Below are 10459 nucleotides of genomic sequence, written 5' to 3'. Positions count from 1 at the left end.
TAATGGTGTTCATTCTGATGCCTATAGACTGCTTTTGTTCCCTTTTTCACTCAGGGACAAAGCATCTAAATGGCTTGAATCCTTCCTGAAGGAGAGTTTAACAACCTGGGAAGACGTGGTGAACAAATTCTTGGCAAGATTCTACCCTCCTCAAAGAATAAACAGGTTGAGAGCTGAGGTACAAACCTTCAGGCAACAAGATGGTGAAACTCTCTATGAGGCATGGGAGAGATTTAAGGATTTAACAAGAAGGTGCCCACCAGACATGTTCAACAAATGGGTTCAACTGCACATTTTCTATGAGGGCCTTTCTTATGAATCAAAGAAGGCAGTAGACCATTCATCTGGGGGGTCTCTAAATAAAAAGAAGACCATTGAAGAAGCCATAGATGCCATTGAAACTGTAGTTGAGAATGACTACTTCTATGCTTCTGAAATGAGCAACACTCGAGGAGTGATGGAGCTGAACCATATGGATGAATTGCTGGCTCAAAACAAGATCATCACCAAGCAGTTAGCTGACCTTACCAAGAAGATGGAAGATAACCAAGTTGCAGCAGTCACCACTTCATCACCAGCTCAAGAAAGAGTGAATACAGAGGAAGGGGGTGACTGGGAACAAGACAATTATGTTGGGAACTCACCTAGGCAGGCTCATGATCCATACTCCAAAACCTATAATACTGGTTGGAAGAACCACCCAAACTTTGGGTGGGGAAATCAACAAGATCAAGGCCAAGATCAGAGATGTCACAACCCCAACAATAATGTAACTTACCAACACTCCACACAGCGATCATATCAATATCCACCCAACAACACCTCTCAACATTCATATCATCACCAAAATGGCCCATCTCAACCGTCCAACCTCAACCCACCATCACCATTAGAAGATAGACTCTCTAAAATCGAGACCTTGCTTGAAAATATTTGCAAGGAAGTTCAAGACAGTAAAGCATTCCGAGAGGAAGTATGATCCAATATGCAGAATCAAGACGCTGCCATCAAGAAATTTGAAATGCAAATTGGCTACCTATTCAAGCAAATTCCAAGCCACAATAGTTGTAACAATATTGATTCAGACCTAAGGGAGGAATGCCAGGCTATCACCGTTAGAAATGGGAAGGAATTGAAGGAGAGCTCCAAGAAACCACAAGAGAAGAACTCGGATGAACAGGAAAAGGGACAAGAGGAAGTTCAAGTCCCCACATCCAATGCACATCAAGAAGGAGAAGTGCTGAAGCCATATGTTCCAAAAGCTCCATACCCTCAGCAATTGAAGAAGAAGGGAGAGGACAACCAATTCTCAAGATTCCTTGAGATCTTCAAGAGGTTACAGATTAACATACCCTTTGCTGAAGCAATAGAGCAAAGGCCACTCTATGCCAAGTTCTTGAAGGAGTTGATGACCAAAAAAAGGAGCTGGAAGAACAACGAAACTGTGGTACTAACTGAAGAATGTAGTGCCATCATTCAACACAAATTACCCCAAAAGTTGAAGGATCCCGGGAGCTTTCAGATACCTTGTATCATAGGGAAAGTCACAGTGGAGAAGGCTCTATGTGATTTATGAGCTAGCATAAATCTGATGTCCTTGGCAATGATGAGAAGAATGAAGATTGAAGAAGCCAAGCCAACAAGAATGGCACTACAACTGGCAGACCGATCATTCAAGTTTTCTCATGGAATAGTGGAAGACTTGTTGGTAAAGGTAGGAGACTTCATCTTCCCAGCAGACTTTGTAGTGTTGGATATGGAGGAAGGAGCCAAGGCCTCTATCATCCTAGGAAGGCCATTCTTAGCCACTGCCGGAGCCATCATTGACGTTCAAAATGGTGAACTTACCCTCAGGCTACATGATGAGAAAATGATATTCAATGTGTTCAAGGCCATGAGTTACCCACAAGATTCACTGAGAGAATGTATGAGGTTGGACTCAGTAGAAGCTATAGTGCAAGAGATCATTGAAGAGGAAGAACTTGAGGAGTTGACAGGAGAAGAGGAGCCCGCATCCAGGGAAGAGGCTGCAGCAGCTGAGGTTCATGTTCAGGGCACATTAGAGGAGAAGAATGAAGACAATGAAGCATCCAAACTTGAACTAAAGGCACTGCTGCCCACTCTCAAATATGCATATTTAGGGGAGAATGAGAGTTATCCAGTGATCATAAACTCAGCCCTCAGCCAAGAACAAGAGGAGGAGTTACTCCAAGTATTGCAAAAACATAAGGATGCTATTGGATGGACCCTCGCTGATTTGAAGGGAATCAGTTCGGCCATATGCATGCATAAGATACTACTGGAAGATGATGCCAAGCCCTACATTCAACCCCAAAGGAGATTGAATCCAGCCATGAAAGAGGTGGTACAGAAGGAAGTCATGAAGCTGTGGTAGGCAGGGGTAATCTACCCAATTTTGGATAGCCCGTGGGTGAGCCCCGTCCAAGTGGTTCCCAAGAAAGGAGGAATCACTGTAGTACCCAATGAAAGGAAGGAGCTCATCCCTACAAGAACCGTCACAGGATGGAAGATGTGCATTGATTACAGAAAACTTAATGAAGCAACAAGAAAAGATCATTTCCCACTTCCATTCATGGATCAGATGCTCGAAAGGCTTGCAGGAGATGCATATTATTGTTTTCTAGACATTTATTCCGGATATAACCAAATAGTGGTTGATCCAAGAGACCAAGAGAAAACATCATTTACCTGCCCATATGGAGTGTTTGCTTACAGGCGCATGCCATTTGGGTTATGTAATGCACCTGCAAGTTTTCAACGTTGCATGCTCTCTATTTTCTCGGATATGATAGAAAGGTTCATTGAAGTCTTTATGAATGATTTTTCAGTATTCGAGGATTCCTTTCCTAATTACCTAAACCACCTTGCTTTGGTATTAAAAAGATGTCAAGAGACTAATCTGGTCTTGAATTGGGAAAAATGCCACTTTATGGTGACAGAAGGAATAGTCCTTGGCCATAAAGTTTCTAACCAAGGCATTGAGGTAGACAGAGCTAAGGTGGAATTAATTGAAAAATTACCTCCACCAAGTGATGTCAAGGCAAGTAGGAGCTTTTTAGGACATGCTGGCTTCTACAGAAGATTTATTAGAGGTTTTTCAAAAATAGCCAAGCCTTTAAGTAATCTCCTTGTGTCTGATACACCATTCATCTTTGATGAAAAATGCATGCTAGTGTTCGAAAACTTGAAAAACAGACTGTCCTCAGCCCCTATCATTACCCCACCTGATTGGAACTTACCATTCGAATTGATGTGTGATGCATCTGATTTTACAGTTGGGGCAGTGTTAGGGCAGAGGAAAGAGAACTTGGTGCATGTCATATACTATGCCAGCAAGATCCTCAATGATACTCAAAAAAATTATACCACTACTGAAAAGGAGTTGTTGGCAATAGTTTTTGCATTTGACAAGTTTAGATCATACCTCATTGGTTCTAAAGTGATTGTCTTCACTGATCACACAACACTTAAATATCTGTTTGCCAAGCAGGAATCGAAACCAAGACTGATAAGATGGATCTTATTGTTGCAAGAATTCAACATTGAAATTAGAGATAAGAAGGGAGTGGAGAACAAGGTAGCAGATCACCTGTCCAGAATCCCTTGTGAGAAAAGCAGCACATATGAGGCAAGTGTGAATGAGTTCTTTCCAGACGAACAATTGATGCTGGTCCACAAGGCACCCTGGTTTGCAGACATCACCAATTATAAGGCAACTGGGGATTTGCCTCCTGGAATCAACAAACATCAAAGAAAAAAACTCATTAATGATGCTAAATATTTCATTTGGGATGAGCCATACCTCTTCAAGAAGTGTTCAGATGGAATCCTTAGAAGGTGCATTTCAGAAGAAGAAGGACGTGAAGTCCTATGGAACTGCCATGGATCTTGCTATGGAGGACACTTTGGAGGAGAGAGAACTGCAGCCAAGGTACTATAATGTGGATTCTTTTGGCCTACTCTTTTTAAGGATGCAAAAGAACTAGTGAGGAGCTGCAATGAATGCCAAAGAGCTGGAAACTTACCCAAAAGAAATGACATGCCACAAAACTTCATCTTAGAACTTGAACTGTTTGATGTGTAGGGAATCAATTTCATGGGACTATTCCCAACCTTATACTCTAACAAGTATATTTTGGTGGCAGTAGACTATGTATCCAAGTGGGTAGAGGCCATTACTCATACTCAAACAAGTATATCTTGGTGGCAGTGGATTACGTGTCCAAATGGGTTAAAGCTATTGCAACTCCAACAAATGATAACAGGGTGGTCATGAACTTTCTCAGGAAGAATATCTTTAATCGGTTTGGAGTTTCACGAGCCCTCATCAGTGATGGAGGAACCCATTTTTGCAACAGACCATTAGAAGCCCTCCTCCTGAAATATGGGGTGAAGCATAAAGTTGCCACACCTTATCATCCCCAAACAAGTGGGCAAACCGAAATATCCAACAGGGAGCTAAAAAGGATCTTGGAAAAGACTGTGGGAGCATCAAGAAGGGATTGGTCGAAAAAGCTAGATGATGCTCTTTGGGCATACAGAACGGCCTTCAAAACACCAATTGGGATGTCCCCATATCAACTGGTGTATGGAAAGGCATGTCACTTACCATTGGAGCTGGAACACAAAGCCTTTTGGGCTCTCAAGCTACTAAACCTTGATAGCAATGCTGCTGGTGAGAAAAGGATCTTGCAGCTGCAAGAACTCGAGGAGTTCAGGTCTCAAGCCTATGGAAACACCAAGATCTATAAGAAAAAGGCAAAGAGAAGGCATGATCTCAACCTGACACCAAGAAGCTTTGAAGAAGGATAGCAAGTACTCTTCTACAACTCCAGACTGAGACTCTTCCCTGGAAAACTCAAATCAAGGTGGTCAGGACCCTTTCTTGTCACAAAGGTCTCACCTTATGGACACATAGAAATTATGGAAGAAAGCTCGAAGAGGACATTCACTGTGAACGGACAAAGGCTCAAACACTACCTGGGCAACATGGGGGAAGGCCCCAAACTGAAGTATAATCTCAACTAGAGAAACAACCGTCGAGCTAGTGACGCTAAAAAAAAAAGCTCTTTGTTGGGAGGCAACCCAACTGAGGTAGTTTTCTTTCCATTATCATTTCAATAAAAGACACAAGTAGGATTCTCTGTATTGTGAGGAGCTAAGTTTGGTGTCCCACCAAAGGTTGCACTTGAAGTGTGCATGGTAACCCTTCAATGACAAGTCATTAGCTCCAACCAATCAGGGAAACTACTTAACAGTAGTTCAATCTCTAGTTCATAGTTGTTTTCTTAATAAAAAGCACATGAGGTTTCTGCATGAACTCAACCTACTGCATTAGGCAAGGAACTAAGTTTGGTGTTCACACACCAAATTAAGTTCAGAGATTCATAAGCATACATACATGCTAACTGTTTTTCAAGTGCTTGGGGAAACAAGCAACTTCCAATAACTTTACAGGAATTCAATCAATCCCTTGGAGTCGCTACACGCCATCATCCAAGAAGACAAAGAAGGATGCAAAAGCTATGGATGAGGATGGCAAGGAAGAAATAGGAATGCACCAAGAGGTTGTATTGTACTTAACTGTCCCTGAGTTGTAGTGTTCAAATTGGAAGTATGATTGAATCTTGTTCTCATGAACATCCATATTTTACTTGTTCTCCTTATTTACATATCAGTATGCTGGTTGAAGTTCCCTGTTTTCATTTTCATCTTGCTTAAGTGTATGCTTGTCCTTTAAGTTAAATAAAAGAAAGTGTTATGAAAAACAAGAGTGGAGTTCATTTGTGAATCAAGTTCTTAATGTGTGTGGTGTGGTCATTGATCAGCTAAGTTGGTTCACCAACAAGGTATATAGGCACTTATATGTTCTAAATTACATGCTTGAAACACATCCTATGAGAGTAGTCAAACAACAAGATCCTAATAAGAAAAAGAAAAAGAATAATAAGAGTTTGAAAAAGAAAGAAAGATAATAAGAAATAAGGCTAGGCACCAAGGGTTTGAATCTTGAGGCATGTGTATGTGGTGCTCTTGTGCAAGGGATCTGCTTGGATGAGTAAGCTCTCAGGGGTGCCTTATCACTTGGTAACTTGGGTTAACTAACCCGGTATTATCAGCTGACACTACAAGAATAAAGCCGATTAGCTACTACAAAAATTGTCGTAAAATCGTCGCTAATCTGACGCAAAATATGATTTGTGACGGATTAGCTACCGCCTAGCAACTAATGCTTTCCTCGCTAATTTCAAGTCGCAGATTAGTGAGACAAATATAACAATCGCTAATTTATCGGAAAATTTTTTTAGCGACCGAATAGATAGTCGCAAATCCATCACTTTTATAAAAGCTAATTCCATAGAAGAAATAGACTAAAAGGTAGTCGCTAATTAGCGACAAACTCTACTACAGCAAAATCATCGCTAAATCCAAGCTAACTTTGTAGACAAAATGGAATGCTTAGTTGACGCTAATTAGCAAGGAATTTTTCCGAATCTAATTTGTCGCAAATTGTCCGCTAATATAATCGCAAATCTGTCACATTTTCTAGCAAATCTATAGCTAATATTTGAAAATCCTTAATCAGATTTGTAGGAATTTTGTCGCTAAACCAAAGCTATTCTAAATAAGAAAGTAGAGTTATGAAGTAATCACTAATTTGCTAAGAAATAATACGTAGTCAATTAGTTGTAATACTATCGCAAATATCATCGCAAATTCCTTTTAAACCAGTAACAAATCGATAGGTATCTCGCACTACAAAAACAGGCTTTTGCCACACTTTTAAAACGTGCAAAAAAAGTGTAGCAATATTTTTTCGCGCGCTTTTAAAGCATGCCAAAAAGTGGACATATAGCCACGCTTTTAGAAACATGCCGATTGAGTTGGTTTTGGCTACGCTTTGAAAGCGTGCCAATAGGAGACATACAACCACACTTTTGAAGCGTGGCTTACTAGGTAGAACCTTTTGTCACGCATTCAAAGCGTGGCGTATTTCTTTGTCAAATTAAAAAAAAGGGAGAAAATAAGAAAGTTTATAAAGAATTGATTTTTTATTGATTTACATGAATTATTTACATGCTATAATTATAATTAAAAAAAATTACAATTCTATAACAAAACTAATAATTTAATTTACACACTACAAATGTAATGCAAATAAGCCAATAACAACCTCTGTTTCAAGCTAAAATATGGAGAAAAATGCTTGACCCATTTTTGGCAAATTTACCGAGAAATCATCAATTGAGTGTTGATTACCTCATCAGTTCTGCAAATTACAAAAAAGCAACACAGATCAATAAAAGAATGGGAAATCTTTTGTCTATACATGAGGTCATAGAATTATAAGGCAAACTAACCCATGATGCAGAACTCTACAAATGAATTCATAGAAGATGATCACCAAAGAAGTAGCAAGAAATTCAAAAAAGAAAAGGAAAGAAATTCATAATCATAAGGAATCCAACAGTCAAAATCAAGGCACTGCACTACACTACACAACATCATGTGATTCTTGTTTGATTATAATAGTTGACATGTAGACTTACTAATTGATCAGCAAGCATTAACACTGTCTTCAGTGTAAACTTCCTGTTGCAATAATTGAATAAATCTTCCAAGCTTGGTCCAAGAAGGTCAATAGCCATAATGTTGTAGTCTCCTTCAACTCCAAACCACTTTAGGTGGAGAATCCCAATTTTAATAAGGAACCAAATTGGATTACTCAAAAGAAAACATCATGATTATTTTATGAGAAACTTGGAGTCTTAATTATTTGATTTTACTATAAATGCATGATTTCAAAATTCATAGTTTTGATTGCATTAAGACTAGAAGATTCTGGACAACAATCATTTAAAATTTTCAAACTTGAGAAAGCAGAAACCATTTTTCAAGTGAAAATTTTCTATTAGGTAGTACCTAAGACTTTTAGCACAGACAATGCTGAAAAGAAATAGACGTATATATACTTACTCCCTTCTTGAAGAAGCACATATATTTGATTCATAATGAAGCTGTGGATGCTTTGTCTTCACAGATTCCTGAAAAATTTTGGAGGGTAGTAAGTTATCACGAAGAATTACACTATTATAAAGAATCAAAACACAGAAGAACGATGAACAATTCAAGACAAAATGGCATGTAAAAATTGAAGAAAAAATAAGCATGCATCCATAAAGCTTTAATGTGTCATTTCATTTTATATGCCACTTCATAACTCAGAGATCTTATCAATTCTACGTAACCTTAATAAGTATTGCTCTAAGTATTGTCCTAAATTAAATGTAGATAGTAAGACAGACGAAATTTCCCCTTTTTTAATGTTAAGTTCTTTAGATGTTTAGCAATAAATTATCTCAAAAGTCATGTATCCTAACTAGAATTCAAATATCTTTTTGGAAGAAATCTTGCTAATTCTTTTTTCTAATTTACTCTCCAGGTTTTTGAGGTCCCTGACAATCATATTGCTCAATGACTCACCCAGAATTTGCCTTATATATATATATATATATCAAACCGTCCACAAATTCACATGATTAAAAAAATCTGATCATTCCATATCTTTATTCATTCGTTTCTATCACTTTAAGCAACTCTACTTAGAATTGGAAGAAACATATTTTTAATGCTTAAAATTGAATGACATATGTCAAAGCCATTGTTTCAGACAACACCCAACTTGATTAAAAATGCACATATCAAAGAGATCAATTCTTTTAACCCTCAAGAAGAATGAGTAAGTAGGCTTTATTGAGTCATAATGTTTAAAAGAGACACTTTGGTTTTTACTTTTTACCAATCCCCTAAATAAGTTGTCAAGACAATTTCAATGCTTTCAATGGCATCCTCCAATGCCTCCAATCTTTTAATAGCCAATTTACAAACTGTATTTATACTATAAAACCTAAAGCTATAATCTTATTGTTCCTAAACTACATACATTATAATTTCTTTGACAAATGAACAATAAATTCTTCACACTTGGTTTCTAATTCTTATGCAATCAAAATAAGCACAAGATGCATAGTTGCAATTGCTACTATAAGCTTTGATCTAATAATATTGATGAGTCATAATGGGAGGTCTAGTTTCAGTTTACCTTCTTGTGCTTCAGTTGTGTTTGAGCTTCAATTAATGGTCGTGTGGGACCATGATGAGAGAAGGTTCTTGAACTGTGGGTCCTGTTTCACCAAACATCAAAGTTTGTAAATGCTCAGCTCTTACTACTTAACCCTTTCAAACAATCTTCAAACTCCTAAAATCATTGATTTCAAAAAAAAAAAAAAAGAAATCTTATCCAGGTTGTTAAAGTTTCAACAAACCCTATTTAGCACAAACTCATTAATCAAATAAATAAATAATTTCTCAGAAACAATCATCTGTTTACTCATTGCAAAAACATCAACATAAGCAAATTTCTTGTATACATCCTGAAAAGTTAAAATACAAAGATCATAAATACAGATATTTATTAATTAATCCTTGAACTATTAAACATAAGGTAAATCCAATAAAGATTGATATTAAACATTGTCAATCACTTTAACCCCAAAAAACTTTCACGGACAGAAACCCAAACTCAAAACTGACATCTAAATTTCCACAATGCAACAACTTAAAAGAAGTGGGAGTGAGCTTTGACGCCAAAAATAATAAATAAACGATAAAACTGATCAAAATTTCTTGAATTTGTAGAAACTTTGGGAACCATAGTTTCTGTTAGATCTATGGTTTATTTACCGAAAGCAATGTTGGCGGCAATAACGACATTGCGGAGGAGTCGGTGGGAAACAGTGGTGTAGAGCCTAAGAGCTGTTGCGGGGTTCGTCGGAGTGACAATGAGCGCTGCTGCGATGCCGCTGGCAGCGGCGGAGTCAGTAAGAGAGAGCTTCTTTCCTGCAAACCATGGAGAAAAGGACTGAGGATGGTAGAAAAGATCACTAACGATGGCGGAGAAGACGTCTGATGATGGAAGTAACGAACGGTGATAGCCGGGCAAAAATCGAAGATGGTGGTGTGGGGAAAAGGCTTGGGGTTGCTGGTTGCCGCCATGAGTAAGGGACTGTTGGCCGCTACCATGAACCGCCATGGTCAATGAGGAGCTTTTGACCGTCGGTGGCTACTGGCTAGGGTAGTATGCTCTCTGCTAGGGTTCAAATTTGGGAGAAGAGAAGAATGAGAGTGCTGCAGATGATTTTAGGGTTATGTTAAAAGATAAAAGGAGCTTATACGCAATTTTTAATTTGAAGCACCTGAAAAGGAAGCGCGCTGGCGCGTATTCGAGTGTTTTTAATTTTTAGAATTAAACATTTTTTAAAATTAATATAATTTGTTTTGTGTTTTGTGTTACTAATTTCTTTATTTTTTTTGTTTTTAAATTTTTATTTTGAGTTTTTTTTTTGAAATTTAAATTTTAAAAAATCTTTTATAAGAT

At 38.0% G+C, this 10459-nt stretch overlaps 1 long non-coding RNA gene across 2 annotated transcripts; it reads right to left on the bottom strand.

Moving 5' to 3' along the window:
* LOC107637678 lies at positions 7178 to 10248 on the bottom strand. Of its 2 annotated transcripts, XR_002360964.1 has the most exons (5): positions 9766 to 10248; positions 9125 to 9206; positions 7999 to 8066; positions 7572 to 7700; positions 7178 to 7291 (listed from the first exon to the last, which is right to left on the bottom strand). It is a non-coding gene; the product is annotated as an uncharacterized LOC107637678 (long non-coding RNA). The 2 variants fall into 2 exon arrangements; XR_002360963.1 differs by having other exon boundaries at positions 7178 to 7700; positions 9766 to 10247.

This window comes from Arachis ipaensis, chromosome B04 (genome assembly GCF_000816755.2).
Source record: "Arachis ipaensis cultivar K30076 chromosome B04, Araip1.1, whole genome shotgun sequence".
Taxonomy (NCBI): Eukaryota; Viridiplantae; Streptophyta; class Magnoliopsida; order Fabales; family Fabaceae; genus Arachis; species Arachis ipaensis.
The sequence above is the reverse complement of the archived record's forward strand: the minus strand, read 5'-3'. Positions and strand labels throughout refer to the sequence as shown.